This window comes from Haemorhous mexicanus, chromosome 6 (assembly GCF_027477595.1).
Source record: "Haemorhous mexicanus isolate bHaeMex1 chromosome 6, bHaeMex1.pri, whole genome shotgun sequence".
Taxonomy (NCBI): domain Eukaryota; kingdom Metazoa; phylum Chordata; class Aves; order Passeriformes; family Fringillidae; genus Haemorhous; species Haemorhous mexicanus.
The window spans coordinates 61,194,634-61,208,007 of NC_082346.1; the positions used below are offsets into that span (position 1 = coordinate 61,194,634).

A 13,374-nucleotide genomic window follows, 5' to 3' on the forward strand; every position below is an offset into this window, starting at 1 on the left:
GCACAAGATCTGTAACAGTGAAGTGAAAGCTTGAAGAAGCTGCAAATTGGATTTAGGTACCTGAAAATTCCAGATTCACTCCACTACTGCCAGAGTTGTCACAGGAAGAGAGAAAGCACCCTGCAATAATTGCCTCTCCAGGCAAAAACTTTCAAAATGCCTTTAAAATGCAGATTTGTAGAGCTGGCAAGAGCTCCCCATTCCCATGGACTGCAACATGAGCTGTGAGAGCAGGCAGAGAGGAGAAAAAGCATCTTCCAGGCAATCACAGGCATTTTTTTTCCCAGCTAAGTGAGAAGAGCAACCCATGCATCAACAGGAGCACTTGACACATGCCAGCCTTTCTAAATTCACTTTCAGGAGATTTACCAACATGTCCTATGGAAAAGGAGAAAAGGAATGTGTGCTATGCAAATCCAGCCTCAGACTGCTGCCTGCCTAATCTAGCTTTAGATTCAAATGCTTATTACCATGGCTTCTAATCGGGTCATGTGTAAGAGACAGGTTTCCTTTGGGCTCCCAGGACTTCAGCTGTGTTCTTACTAAGGCACTGAATGGAGAAAGAAAAAAAGAAACAAAGAGGGGAGAAAAAAAACCCTCTCAACACTGCAAAGAATTCTGGTTTTGGTGGAAACCAGGCCTGGAAAGAAGCAGTGACACCTACCAGTAAAAGCCAGGCTGATATGCAAACATTTGGCAGCTCCCCAAGAACACACTGAATGTCAAATCCTGTTTGCACCCCATCACAGCCCTGCAGGGAAGTGCTGGTGGCTGGTCTTTCTTTTCAGGGTCTCTCCCTTCCCACTGAGACAAGGTGATGAAATGATCTCACACCCACACAGGACCCACATACCAGCAGCACCAAGCCCAGCTGGTCACACCAGAACCCCCAGACCAGCTCACAGATGCTCTGAGCACCCACACCAGCACCTCCAGAGCCTGGGTAACCTGGAGGAGCTGCTGCTGGTTTAGGGAGGAAGGGAGTACATCACCCCATCAGGGTCTGCAGCACGACACAGGGACCATGGGAATGTCATCCCAGAGGCAACCACCTCCCTGTTTGCTGGGACTCAGCTCTGGCCACAGTAACTTCTGGCCTAATCAGCAAAATGCTTCATTTAACTTCTGAGTTTGTGAAATTTGTTGTGCTCAAACCAGTCCTGGTACCTCCAGGACACAGCCCACAACCTCTTACCTCCACCATGCAGCTGCAGCTCAGCCAGAAACAACCCAGAGGCAGGGACACAGGGACACAGGGACACAGGACCTCCCTCCAGGCCTCTCCTCTCCATCTGCTGCTCACCTGCCACACTGTGCTTTCCTGAGATCCAGCACGGTGAGGTTTCCAACAGCATGGTCCAGCTCCCACCTTCAGGATGCTGAATCCCAGCAGCATGGCCTCCAAACTGCACCTGGACTGGCAACCAGCTCCAGCAAAAAGTCAAGACATGCAAATGGTCCTACCAGTTTCTGAAGACCCTACAGGACAGTGCTGACCCTGTTATGCTACCAAAACAACATTTGGTGGGGTGAGCAGCACTAGGAATACCAACATGAATGGAAAGATTTCCTCCTGTGAATCTCAGCAATATAAACCACGTTTAGAGTGAGGCTGCAGGATGAACTCACATTTACTAGACATCAGAGAATTCACTGAGGGGAACATCCCCCCAGCAACACCTACATGTCTGCACAGAGACCTGCAGCGTGGGCTCTCTGCTGTCTCATAACATGGCAAATCCAACTAAAGCACTCTTTATGGCTTGGATGTTCATAACATTTATGTGGATTCCCTGGTGTTGAGGTTTCATTGCATCCCTTAATAAAAAACCTCCCTAACACCCTTCTAACTTGATGGCTGTTTTGGCCAAAATTGCAGCAGCCCCACAAATTTGAGATGAAAAACCAAACTGAAAGAAAGGACAAAACCAGGCAATGGACTTAATGAATTGTCAGTGATGGAAGGAGGAGCAGATGGACAGACTGACTTGAAAGCTTCCCTTCATTAGGAAATTACACTAAAATCATGGGTTAACTTTCAACAATGCATGCTATTACTGAGCAGAGTGAGGCAGCTGATATTCTGCCACTCAGGCACATGTTCCTCTGTGCTTCATCATTTACTGAATTTAATAATCAAATGCTTTGAAAAGAGAAGGAAAAAAACCCAGAGAAACCAGAGGCTGCAGCTCTCAGTGTTCCCATCAGCCTGCTCAAAGACCAAGCCAGATTTACCAGTGCCTGCACTGCTGCCTGGCTGTGCTGGTGTCCGGCCAGGTTCTCCCTCCAGCACCTCCCCAGCTCACAGCTGCACCTGGAACTGGTCTGGGGGACTTTTTTCCTTTTTCCTGTAGCCAAAACAACCAGCAGGGATGGTTAAACCAGGTGGAAAGACCCCTGTTTTCATGCAGCCTGGCCTGGGGCACAGAAGGAGGAAACGCTGTGAGACTCACTGCCCGAGGACACAGATGGAAGATCTTATGGAGGAGCCCTTCCCAGCACCAAAGGAGCCATGCAAACAGTATTTACCAGGTCACAGGTACTGAATAGCCCAGCAAAGCCATGCTCACTGGTGAACCAGGAAAGAAAAACTCACTGCATTTACAGCCACTGCCACTTCTAAAGTAGTGCCCAGGACAGGGTCATTCCCTTTGATGACTGTGAGGAAGTCCCAGTGAAGAGATCCATGGCACAGAGACTGATGGATAGTTCACACACAAGTGAAAAAATATTTCCAAGCCTCAGAAGCTGCATAGCTGGAGCTGTGGATAACACTCAGGCAGAGAGCATGGCTTGCTCGTGATAAGCCAGGATGACAACCCAGTGGAAATGTAAAAATAATTTAATGAATAAGTATATTTAGATTTATAATCCCACAGCAGCTTTATTTATAGAGATGCCAATCACTTTTACACAGATATAAAACTGGCTGGCAGAATGCCTTAGACTATATCCAGAAACCCATCTGTAACAAATCTAAGCTGTGATATCCCTGCATACACTTGGCCAAACAATAACGCTGGTGCCAGTCATCTTCCCTTTAAATGTGCACATGGGCCAAGGGGGGCTTGCCAAGCCTTCCCCACAGCCAAAAATGGGTGAATTCCCCTATCACCTACTGTAAACTGGTTGGGAAAAGGACCAGGTGAAAGAAAACCAGTCACCATCTGGGCTGTGTGGATTGCAACAGCAACACACTGCTGGCTGGAGAACGAGCCTGCATCCAGCTGGCTACAGGTGAACCCCTTTCAGAACCTTCCATCTCTGAAGTGGGGAGCTGCAAGCAAGGTGAAAAACCCCATGGAGCTCTGCAGCACCTTTAAAAGGTGGGGGCATTAAATTACGGCTCCTGGGTATGTTTTTCTTTTTTGAGTCATCATTCAAAGACACAAAGCTGGGACAGATGAAGATGTAGGAGAAATTAACTTAAAGTCATCACTTGGCTCAGTCTCAAAGCAGATGAGGATTTCTAGTGATCCTTGCCCAGGATCTTACAACTTTATCTAAGCCTGCAGATGTCAAGGGGAGAGGCTGCTGTGGATTTCCACAGGGCTGGTGACCACCTGGAAAACTGAAAAGTCACTTCTTATTCACAAGAAACAAAGAAAAACCTGCTCTTCCTCCCAGTGGGACGTCTGGGCACTGGTTGTCTCAGAAATGGGGCAAAGCAGGGATGGCTCCATGTCAAATACAGACTGTGGGTAACTGCAATTCATCCATAAGGGTTTCAGTATATTGGCAAATGCCAAGGTGGAAAAGGTTACTTTGGAATATTACTTTGAATTGCTCTGGGAACAAGCCCAGCATTAATTTTCAACACTTATTCAGCAAATGATTTGAATAAACTGAGGAAGGCTCATGCACACATACTGACAGCATTATTTGGTACATTTTTGCCTCTGCTCCTGAGACAATTCATGACAAAACAACTCCCAGCAAAGACAATCACTTTCCAGACCAATGAGTGTATTCAACTACCCTTGGGGACAAGGTAACCTCTCAAGATCCCTTCCAGCACAATTTTAGTACCATTTTACACCACAAACTATTTTCACACTGGCATTTGCTCTGATTTATCCCTGGAAATAAGTTTGTCTAAGAGAAAAACTGATGGAAAGAAAAAAACAGAAACCCTATGGCACTTTTCTCGCTCAAGGACAAAGCAAAGTAAAACAACCAAGCACAGAGCTAAGGCATCCTCCATCCAAATGTTTTCCAAAACATTTCCAAATGTTTCTCAAAGCTTCCAGATGAAGCTTTCATAACTAGGCTGCAACCCCTCCAAAGCCTGGGGCAGTAAGCATGGCATCATGGTGTGCTGCAGCAGAGACACCAAGGATATGGCTGGTGGTGACTCTGCCAATGGCACGCCTGCCAAAACACACCTGAGAGCCCTGCACACAAAACACAAGAGTTTCAAAGAAAAACTGCCTCTGCTCCCTCCACAGGGCCTATTCCAGTGCGACAGAGGAGCTTGATTGCTGCGGGGTTTTCAGGAGGAGTCAGTCCTTCTGTACAGCACTGGCGAGGCCACACCTGAAGTGTTGTGTCCAGTTCTGGGCCCCTCACAACAAGAAGGACACTAAGGTGTCCAGGGAAGAGAAGGGACCTGGAGAGGGTCTGGAGAACAAGTCTGATGAGGATCATCTGGGGGAGTCAGTCTGAAGAAAAGGAGGCTCAGGGGGGACCTTCTCACCCTAAATCTCCCTGACAGGAGGAGGCAGCCAGGTGGGGCACAGGCTCTGCTCCCAGGGAACAAGGGACAGGACAAAAGGACATGGCCTCAAGCTGTGTCAGGAGTGGTTCAGGTTGGACATCAGGAAGAATTTCCTCACTGAAAGGGTTGTTAAGCATTGGGACAGAATGCCCAGGGCAGTGGTGGAGTCACCATCCCTGGAGGTGCTCAAGAAACAATTGCACGTGGCTCTCAGTGCTGTGGTTTGGTTGACAAGGTGGTGTTTGATCAAAGACTGGACTCACTGATCTTGGAGGACTTTAATGGTTCTATAAATACATGTGGCCAGGTGTCCTCACCTTCTCGGCAGGCTTTTGAGTTTATTCCAAGCAACTTAGGAAGATCCTTCCCTGCCTCTCTTTTGGAATTACAAAAACATATAAACAATAAGATAATTCAGTAAAATAATTTTAAAGAAGTTGAGAACCTACTTATGGAATGGTAAGGAGAGAAAACTGTACATTTTCTACACTCAAGCTAAAAATGCTGAAGTTGTGTCCACACACCATCAAACGTGGATGTTTATGGTTATTACACAGAGGAAACTCAGACAGTTGTGGGAGATTCTGGTCTGAGCAGCTGACCACAAGCACAGCAGCCAAAGGATGAGCACTGAGGTGTCAGCAGGGCTCAGCTGCAGGAACTGACCCCTGTGGGGCACTGGCACACAGCTGGTGCCCATCCTCATCCCACTGCTGTCATCCCAAACTTCCATCGGAAACAGCGGCGCCTGCAAAGCAGGGTCTGAGTCCTTCAAAGCCCAAAGCTCATCCCCACCTCTTCCAGCATGCTCCTGGACACAATCAAAGCCCCTCCTACCAACTGTACATGGGCTTTGGATTAGACCTTTTGTAGAGTAGGAAAAAAAACCAAAAGAGCCTTTCTTGAGGATGATAAAGTCTAGACACTACAATATATTTTCCAGCTGATGCAGCAAACCTAAAAAACCCTGCCTTGATCTCGGACTGTCACGATCAAAGCCATTATCCCATTCAGAGCCCTTCTGAAACTTTAGCTTCCAAATGTGCAAGTTATTTTTAAAATCTAAACCAGGCCAAGCCTCTTGTTTGGAGTTTTATGAGGAAAACGGAGTGTGCTCCCCCCAAACCTTCCCCCACCACGTCTGGAAGTGGCTGGTGGGCACATGGTGGAGGAGCAGAGCAGGGAGGGAGCCCCATGTCTGGGGACACCTCAGTGGCACCTGGAGGCCACCATTTGCTCACATGGGGGGACACAGCTGAGCCTCCAAGGTGGCTCTGGTGTGGGGAACATTCCCCATCCTTGACTGAGACAAGAGTGTTTTGGAGACTAAACATGGTTTGCATCCGCATCCTCAGGGTTTGTGCCTGCCTTTGGCACCCTCCATCACTGAGTGTGTTACTCTGGAGACAAAGAAAAATAAAAATCTTGAGATACTTTCATTTTTTACAGAAATTAAATAAAACTAAGCACTCTGAATCTCCTTAGCAAGTAGCAGGATGATCAAGTGCACAAATAACATCCAGCTCTGCACTGAGGTACAACCAGGGAAACAAGGTACTCAAAATCATTCTCCAGGCTCTTGGAGCAGTTTTTCAGCTGGCTGAAAGGAAAGAGAAAACACACAGTCCTGCAAAAGAACAGGAAAGCCAAAGGGGCATCAACTTCTGCTTTAACTGGGATGCTCAAGGAGAGATGGTGGAAGACCAGCCAGCTCATCCCAGACCAGCTGGTGCTGTGTGATGAGCAGCAGAGCTCCTGGCATGCTGTGGCCTCTGTGGGAGAGGGAACCTGTGGTCAGTCCCAATCACCAAAGCTCATAGTGTCCAGACTGGAAAAAAAAACCAAAGGATGGATGGTCTGGAATGATGAGGAGCTTGGAGAGATCTTTGAAAGGCTTTTTGAAAGCAGATGGCCACCAAGCTTCCCCTCCCACATCCTAAGGTAGATTTTTGGAGATATTCTTCAAGGAGAGATGGGGACAGGAGGTGGCTCACACTGCAGAAAGAAGAGAGCAACACAGAGCATTCACATGCTCCAAAGCTATTTAAAAGCCAAATGAGGCTCCCTAGTGAGCACTTAATTTAACTAAGCAACTTCTAAAGCACCAGGCAAATGAGCCACATCATCTCCTCTTCCTCCCAGCATCTCCACCATTCTGTCACCTCCCTTCCCCTCCATGCTTCCACTCTCCTCCACTCCCAGCAGCTCTGCTCCTCCTCCTCACCTCTCCCAGTGCCCAAACCCAGCAGATCTGTGAAAGGCCCAGTGAAACAGGCAGGCACACACGGGTAGGATGGGGATTAGAGACCTGCCACCCCCCCAGCATCCCTCACTGTGGCTGGAGGGACCGTGCCAGGCAGGAGCACTGGCTGTGCTGCACATCACACATTCTCAGTGCTTCAGGAGGTGTTGTCTGAACCGCCACCAGCTTTCCAGCTGGCCAAACATCAAGGAAAAAATCAGGCTGACAGGCTTTCTTGGGAGTATTTCCATCAAGGAGGACTTTTCCCACTCCACACACACCGGAGCAGACACAGCAAAGGGCACCGGCAACGCGCTGCTGGCTGTGACAGCCACCACATCAGTCCCAGAGGGGACAGGGCATTTACCAGGGGATTTGTCTCTCCAAATTGTTACTCTGGAGCTGAGACAGGATGTGGGATCATGCCCAGCTTCAGCTCTGCCCCAGCAGAGTCCAACACACGCCCCAGCACTGTGGCTCATCTCTACTCTTCCCAACAAACGCAGAGAGAAGATGGACTTCAACCTCAACCTTCACACAAGCAATTTTCCCTGAAGCCACCAAAGCCCTGCAGATCCCTTTGGTCCCACCTTGTCCCCTCCAGGCCCTTTCCCTCTCATGAGCTTCTCCCAGGGAAGGAGAACAAAGCCCAGCTGCACGCCTGTATCTCTAAGAAGGGCTAACACAAAGCTACCAACCTAAAATATTTATGCTCCCTCTCACACAGGAAAGCATAGAAACTGATGGCAAAGGCTGCTTCTGGATTTAAAAGTTTCTAAACCCATCAGGGAAGCAGAATGCACCCCAAACCCTTGCTCCCAGGGTTAGCACATGGTAAATGAGGCAGCAAAGGCAGCTGACAAGGCAGCACCTAGAACCCAACCCCTCCCACACCAGCTCAGGAAGAAAGAGAAAGCAAACAGAAGAAAGCAAATTGTCCAGCCCCACAATGCCATCAGAACAGGGCCACTCATCTGCTCTCGGTGACAAACTCTAAGGGGAAAACACCCCACAATTCACTCAGGTTCCAGGCAAGAACCAGGGTGGGTTCAGCACCCTGTGAGGCTTCCCAGCCATCCCACCCTCCTCTGCAGTGACTTCCTGAGTCTCTCATCTCCTGTGCTAGAGATGGGAAATGTGTGCATTAACAGACCCCCTTCCCAAACCAAACATGGCAAATACAGGCTGAAAAACAGCTAATTCCCAATCCTGCCAAACTTACAGTGGTGACTTATGTCCTGACAGAGCTGTGATTTTTATAAGGGATACCACTGGCTTAAGGAGTCAAAGCCATAACTGTACGAGTGAAAGCAAAAGCCTTTCATTCCTGTAAGGTCTATTTTTTCGCCCCTGCTCCTGAAATGACAGGGAGCAACACAGCTCTTGCCAGTTTAGCGGGGTGAAGGTTTGGCTGAGAGCAGCCTCATTAAACTGGCTGGGTGTTCAGTGCCAGTCCAAACACTCAGTCCTCTGATCCCCACATGACGGGCTGGGAACCACAGGCAGTTCACAATTAAACCCGTGACAATCAGGAAAAATCTGTACAAACCCCCCCCAAGCTGAATCCACCAACACCATCCCCACCCTGCCTGCTTTCATTTATTTATTTATTTGTTTACTTACATAAGCCTCATGGCAGATGCTTTAATGATTGGAGGAAATCGGATGCTTTAATGATTAAGCGACACTTAGGCAGCCCTCTGGAAGATAAATACACCCTTTGGTAACCCTGCAACAGAAACAGAAGGTACAAACAGACAGTAACTAATTATTCTGATTAAATCTTGGAAGACCTGAAATACCCGACTGCAGCAGAACAAAGCCAGCGTGCGCAGCTCGTAAAAAAAAAAAAAATAAAATAAGTCACACCCTTTTTTTGTAAGAATTCACCCAAATAAGCATTAAGTGCTTCTGTGCTGTGTTTGTTTGTGTGTTTTGTTTCTTAAGGTCTAGGCAGCTGATAGGAAATCTCTGCCATACCCTGGAGGGATCCCGTCGCCTTCAGCTAAAATTAGACTTCAAGGGAAGGGGGAAGGCGGCGTCTCCAACCCACCACGCACTCGAGGAGCTGTGGTGTGCGGGGGTTTTTCCTCCTTTCCCATCGAAACCAAACACAGAGGGCTTTTGGGATGAAAAGAAGTTCAGGAAAATAAACAAATAAGGCGCACTCCGAAGGAGAAAGGCGGGGACAGCAGGTCTACCCCGCTGCCAGGCTGGGAGGGAGCTGAGCCAGGGATGAGGTGTGGGCAGCTGGGGAGGCACCGGGAATGGGCAGGGTGCAATGGGATGCTCAATGCAGCAGTGAGAGGAGCTTGCAAAGCCCACCAGCACCCCATCCAGCAGCAGGGATATGGAGAGAGGCACCTGCTTCATTGGTGCCCAAGACACCTGTGCCAGGAGCCTGTTACAGCCAGTGCTGCAGACCTAGAGGGGATGTGCTCAGCAGACATCCCCGTGCTCTCCTTGCCTCGGAGGAAAACCAGAATTCCCCTCCACCCCTTCCCTCTACCCTCCCCCCAGCACACTAAATGCCAGCGGAGCTCAGGGGAATATTTAATCTCAAACCTCAGTAATCAATCAGTTCACCCTCATGCATGAGAAAGAGGCACAGCGGTAAGCACCAAATCCCATTTCCATCCAGCAATACGATGGTTTAATTACATAAATAACACTTCCCTTCTAACATAAATCCTGAAAAGATCCAGGCAGCGCCCAGGTTGTGGGTGTGGAAGGACATGGTGATGGGGAAGAACATGGGGAAGGGGTGGAAGAAAGGGAGGAGAAGTCATTATGGCAATTATTTAAAATTACAACTTTCTATGGCTGCTCCACTTGGCACAGCCATTGTGTGACCTTGTGTTTGCTGTCCCAGGGGATATGCAATAAACCCAACACCCACCCCTGCCACCAGAAGCTGCATCTGCTTCTTTCCAACACACCAGCAAGCATGTGGGAAAGAGGGCATGGAAAATGCAAGATGGGCACATGTGGAATGGACTTCCCAGGCTGTGACACAAATAACAGCAAGAGTCTCTCCACCGGCGCTGCCAGACTTACTCCAAAGCCTGCTCACTTCACAAGGAGCCTTCCTAGCTGGCTCTGAGCAGGTTTGGGGTCACTCCCTGCCAACACCTGTTATTTCCAACTGCAAGAATGGCTGGACCAGCAGGACCATCACACAGCTGCCAGTGCAACAGGTAAGCAGCTGTGAAATACATCCCTACTTTGCCCAGCCAGACCAGTCCTGAGGGGCACAGCTCACAAACAGCCATGTTGAAATATATACATATTGTTTTTAAATACAAACACATGCACAGACTTTTCTAATATATAGGAACAAAAGAGGGGACACCCCGCTGAAACCCCATGTGCAGCTCCAGTGCTCTCAGAGTGATGGAGGAAATGAGAAGCAGAGACCAGGCACACACCCGCTTGCCACGGCGTGTTTTGGCTCTGGGAACGTTTCTGGATTCTCCAGCTTGAGCTCTGACCTCCTAGAGATAGAAAATGGTTTCAGAGCTGCTCTGGAGGAGAAGTGGAGGGTTCCCTGGGGGCTCAGCCAGGCAGGTGGAGCAGGATGAGAGGTGGGATCCAGGTGCTCACAGGGACAGCTGAGCCAGTCCATGCCCCACCAGGTCAGAAACCATTGTGCACAGGAAGAGGCCAGGAACAGCCCCAAAGCCCAGGGCACAGCAGAAAGCAAGGTGCCCTCACCCATCCGTGACCACAGTTCCACCCTCACCACACCACAGTGCTCAGACAAAGCAAGGGAAACAAGCTCAGGACTGGGGGGGTGGGGGTACCTCTGACTTCTCTCTGTCTAGCAGAGCTGTGTTTCTGAACCCTCTTTATCCAGGCAGATCCAGTGGCAGGCTTTGTAAACACTTGTGCGTTGCTTCCAAGGGGCTCATAAAAGCAGCTTTTGGGAGGGGAGGTGGTGCAGAGCAATGGGAATTTTTCAATTCCTCTTGAGAGGAAGCATCACTCAGAGATGCGGAAGGAAAACTTACCTGTAACCCAGATTTCTGCACTGTGGTCTCTTCAAAGGCCAGTGATCCCAGCCCTCCCTTTTTTTTTGGCTTCAATTTCCCCAAGATCTATAACATCAGGAAAAGCTTGGCACAATGGACTAAGCCCTCAAACTCCACACACAGGGAAACCATTGCTTTTACACCCTGCCTGAACTCTTCAGCCCACACCACGAGGTGCACAATTAACAGGGATCAGGCACCATCAGATGCTGGCAGCATGTTCCCAGAGGATCCAGCTGTATCCTCATCCTCTCCCAAAGAGCAGAACTTTGCAGTGCAATTCAGGACAGAGATACTCTGTGCAGTATCTAGAGCAAATTAAACCTCCCAGGCACAGCAGCAAGCATGGATTTATTGATTCATGGAAAACGTCCTTATAAATTACTTCATTGAGATCAACGGGACAAGACAAAACGAGGACTCTCCTCGGCAGTGAGAGGTTGCACTGCAGTCATTTCAGCCACACATTGCAGCAGAAATCACTTTTTTACACCACACATTTCTTACAGGGCTTTTTGGAGGGCTGGCAGAGTGCAACACAGGGCCCAGTGTAGATCTGTGTCACATCTCACCTGGTCCCCACCTCTCTGCCCCACAGCAGGCAGAGCCAATGGATGATTTTTGCAAGCAAATAAGGGGAAAAAAACTGCTTGACATCAGTTTCACAGCTGCAGAATCTCCATCCATCCACACCTGCCTGCTGGCTTACACAGGGCTGCAGCCACCAGGTGGGATGGGACACAGAGGCTGCTGCCCCCAACAGCTTCCCAAACACTGCACTAGCCACCCCTCTGGAGTCTGCTCACTGTGGAACAGGGAAGGGGGACTGTCACCCTGATGAGATGTGGCACAGATCCATGAGGATCTATTCCTCCAACCCTGTGAAGCTGTCTCCCTTGGTGAGATGTGGCACAGATCCATGAGGATCACTTCTGCATTGTCCTCCTCCAACTCTGTGAAGCCACATTAGGAGTGTTTGCTCTGAAAGTGATTTCTCCTAGAGTATGGGGCTCCCAAACACTGCAGCTTGTTGATCTTACCTGCTTTTCTTCCTACTGGTGGCTAAATGTGCTTTCATCAAGGTCAAACTCCCTTCAGGGCTACCTGTGGTCTGCATTCAGGATGCTGAGCCAAGGCTAAGGCCACTTTCTCCAAATGTTTGTTCCAGTAGCCAAATGCAGCTCAACTATAAATAAATATCCAGATGTCCCCGTGCCTTGTTCAGGATTGCATGCACCTGGCTTTGGCTTCCAGGCATGGGCTGAAGAGCTGCTGGATGCCATTTTACAGCTTCTTGATGAAAAGGCAAGAGGAGCATTCCCATTCCCCAGCAGAAAACATTTTCCCAGCTTTTATGCACGTGCAGCACTTCCCTGCACAATCATCAGCCAAGCCAGGGTCAGGCACTGCCCTTCCACCACGGGTTCAGCAGCAGCCCTGCTCCCAGACTGCCTCTTTTGCTAATCACAGCTCAAAAAAGCAGCAACTGACAGAACCAGAGGACACAGTCTCAAGCTGCACCAAGGCAAATACAAGATGAATATTAGGAAAACACTTTTTACAGAAATAATGGTAAAGTTCTGGAATGGCTGCCCAGGGAGGTGGTGGAGTCCCCATCCCTGGGTGTGTTTACCAAAGCCTGGATGTGGCACTGGGTGCCAGGGTTTAGTTGAGGTGTTGGGGCTGGGTTAAACTCGATGATCTTGAAGGTCTCTTCCAACCTTGTCATTCTGTGAAAATATTATTCCACAGCTCCAAATCACTGCCTGTGCTCCCTTGTCCTCTTCATGTTACCTCCCAGCTTTGAAAATCAGCACCACTTAGAACACCAGCAGCCACCACGCTGAGTCACACTGCTGGATGCCTCCAGGATGGCACCCACCACCGAGGGCTTCCAGGAATGCCTCTGCCTCCTGCAAACTCCCCCGCTGGAAACATTAAAACTACAATTATCCCAGCAGATTAATAACAGCAGAGCATCTCTGGCAGCAGGCTGAGGCAGGGACTCCCAGCAGCAAAGAGCTGAAGTTACCAGGGCACACAGGCACACACAGCTGTGTTTGTGGTCCCTGCTGATCTCAGGCACCTCCACCCTGCCATGCTGCCTCACCCCTTCCCCCAAACACACCCCTTTCCCTGGGCACTGATCAGAATTTGGATAAATAAACGTGTCTCATCACATCTATTCACTTAACCCACCGCTGAGGGGCTGCCATTCCCACTGCACTGGCTTTGGGAGAGCCATTAGCATTTTATTCTGCAATTTCAGGTGTGATGTGGTCCCTTGGCTCCTCCCAGCCCCAGGGCACAGCTCCTGGCTCCCCAGCTTCCTCCTGGCGTAGCAAGGGCAGGGAGGTGAGATCTCCCCTTTCTGACCTGAAAAC

The 13,374-nt window shown here is 49.3% G+C and overlaps 1 protein-coding gene across 1 annotated transcript in view; it reads right to left on the reverse strand.

The window, feature by feature from the left end:
* Nucleotides 1-13,374, reverse strand: part of DAAM1 (dishevelled associated activator of morphogenesis 1) — a 94,285-nt gene that overhangs the window by 66,190 nt on the left and 14,721 nt on the right. Inside the window, exon 2 of the mRNA XM_059850543.1 lies at nt 8,583-8,688. The gene's annotated coding sequence lies outside the window, so the exon portion shown is untranslated. The remainder of the gene's footprint in view (nt 1-8,582; nt 8,689-13,374) is intronic.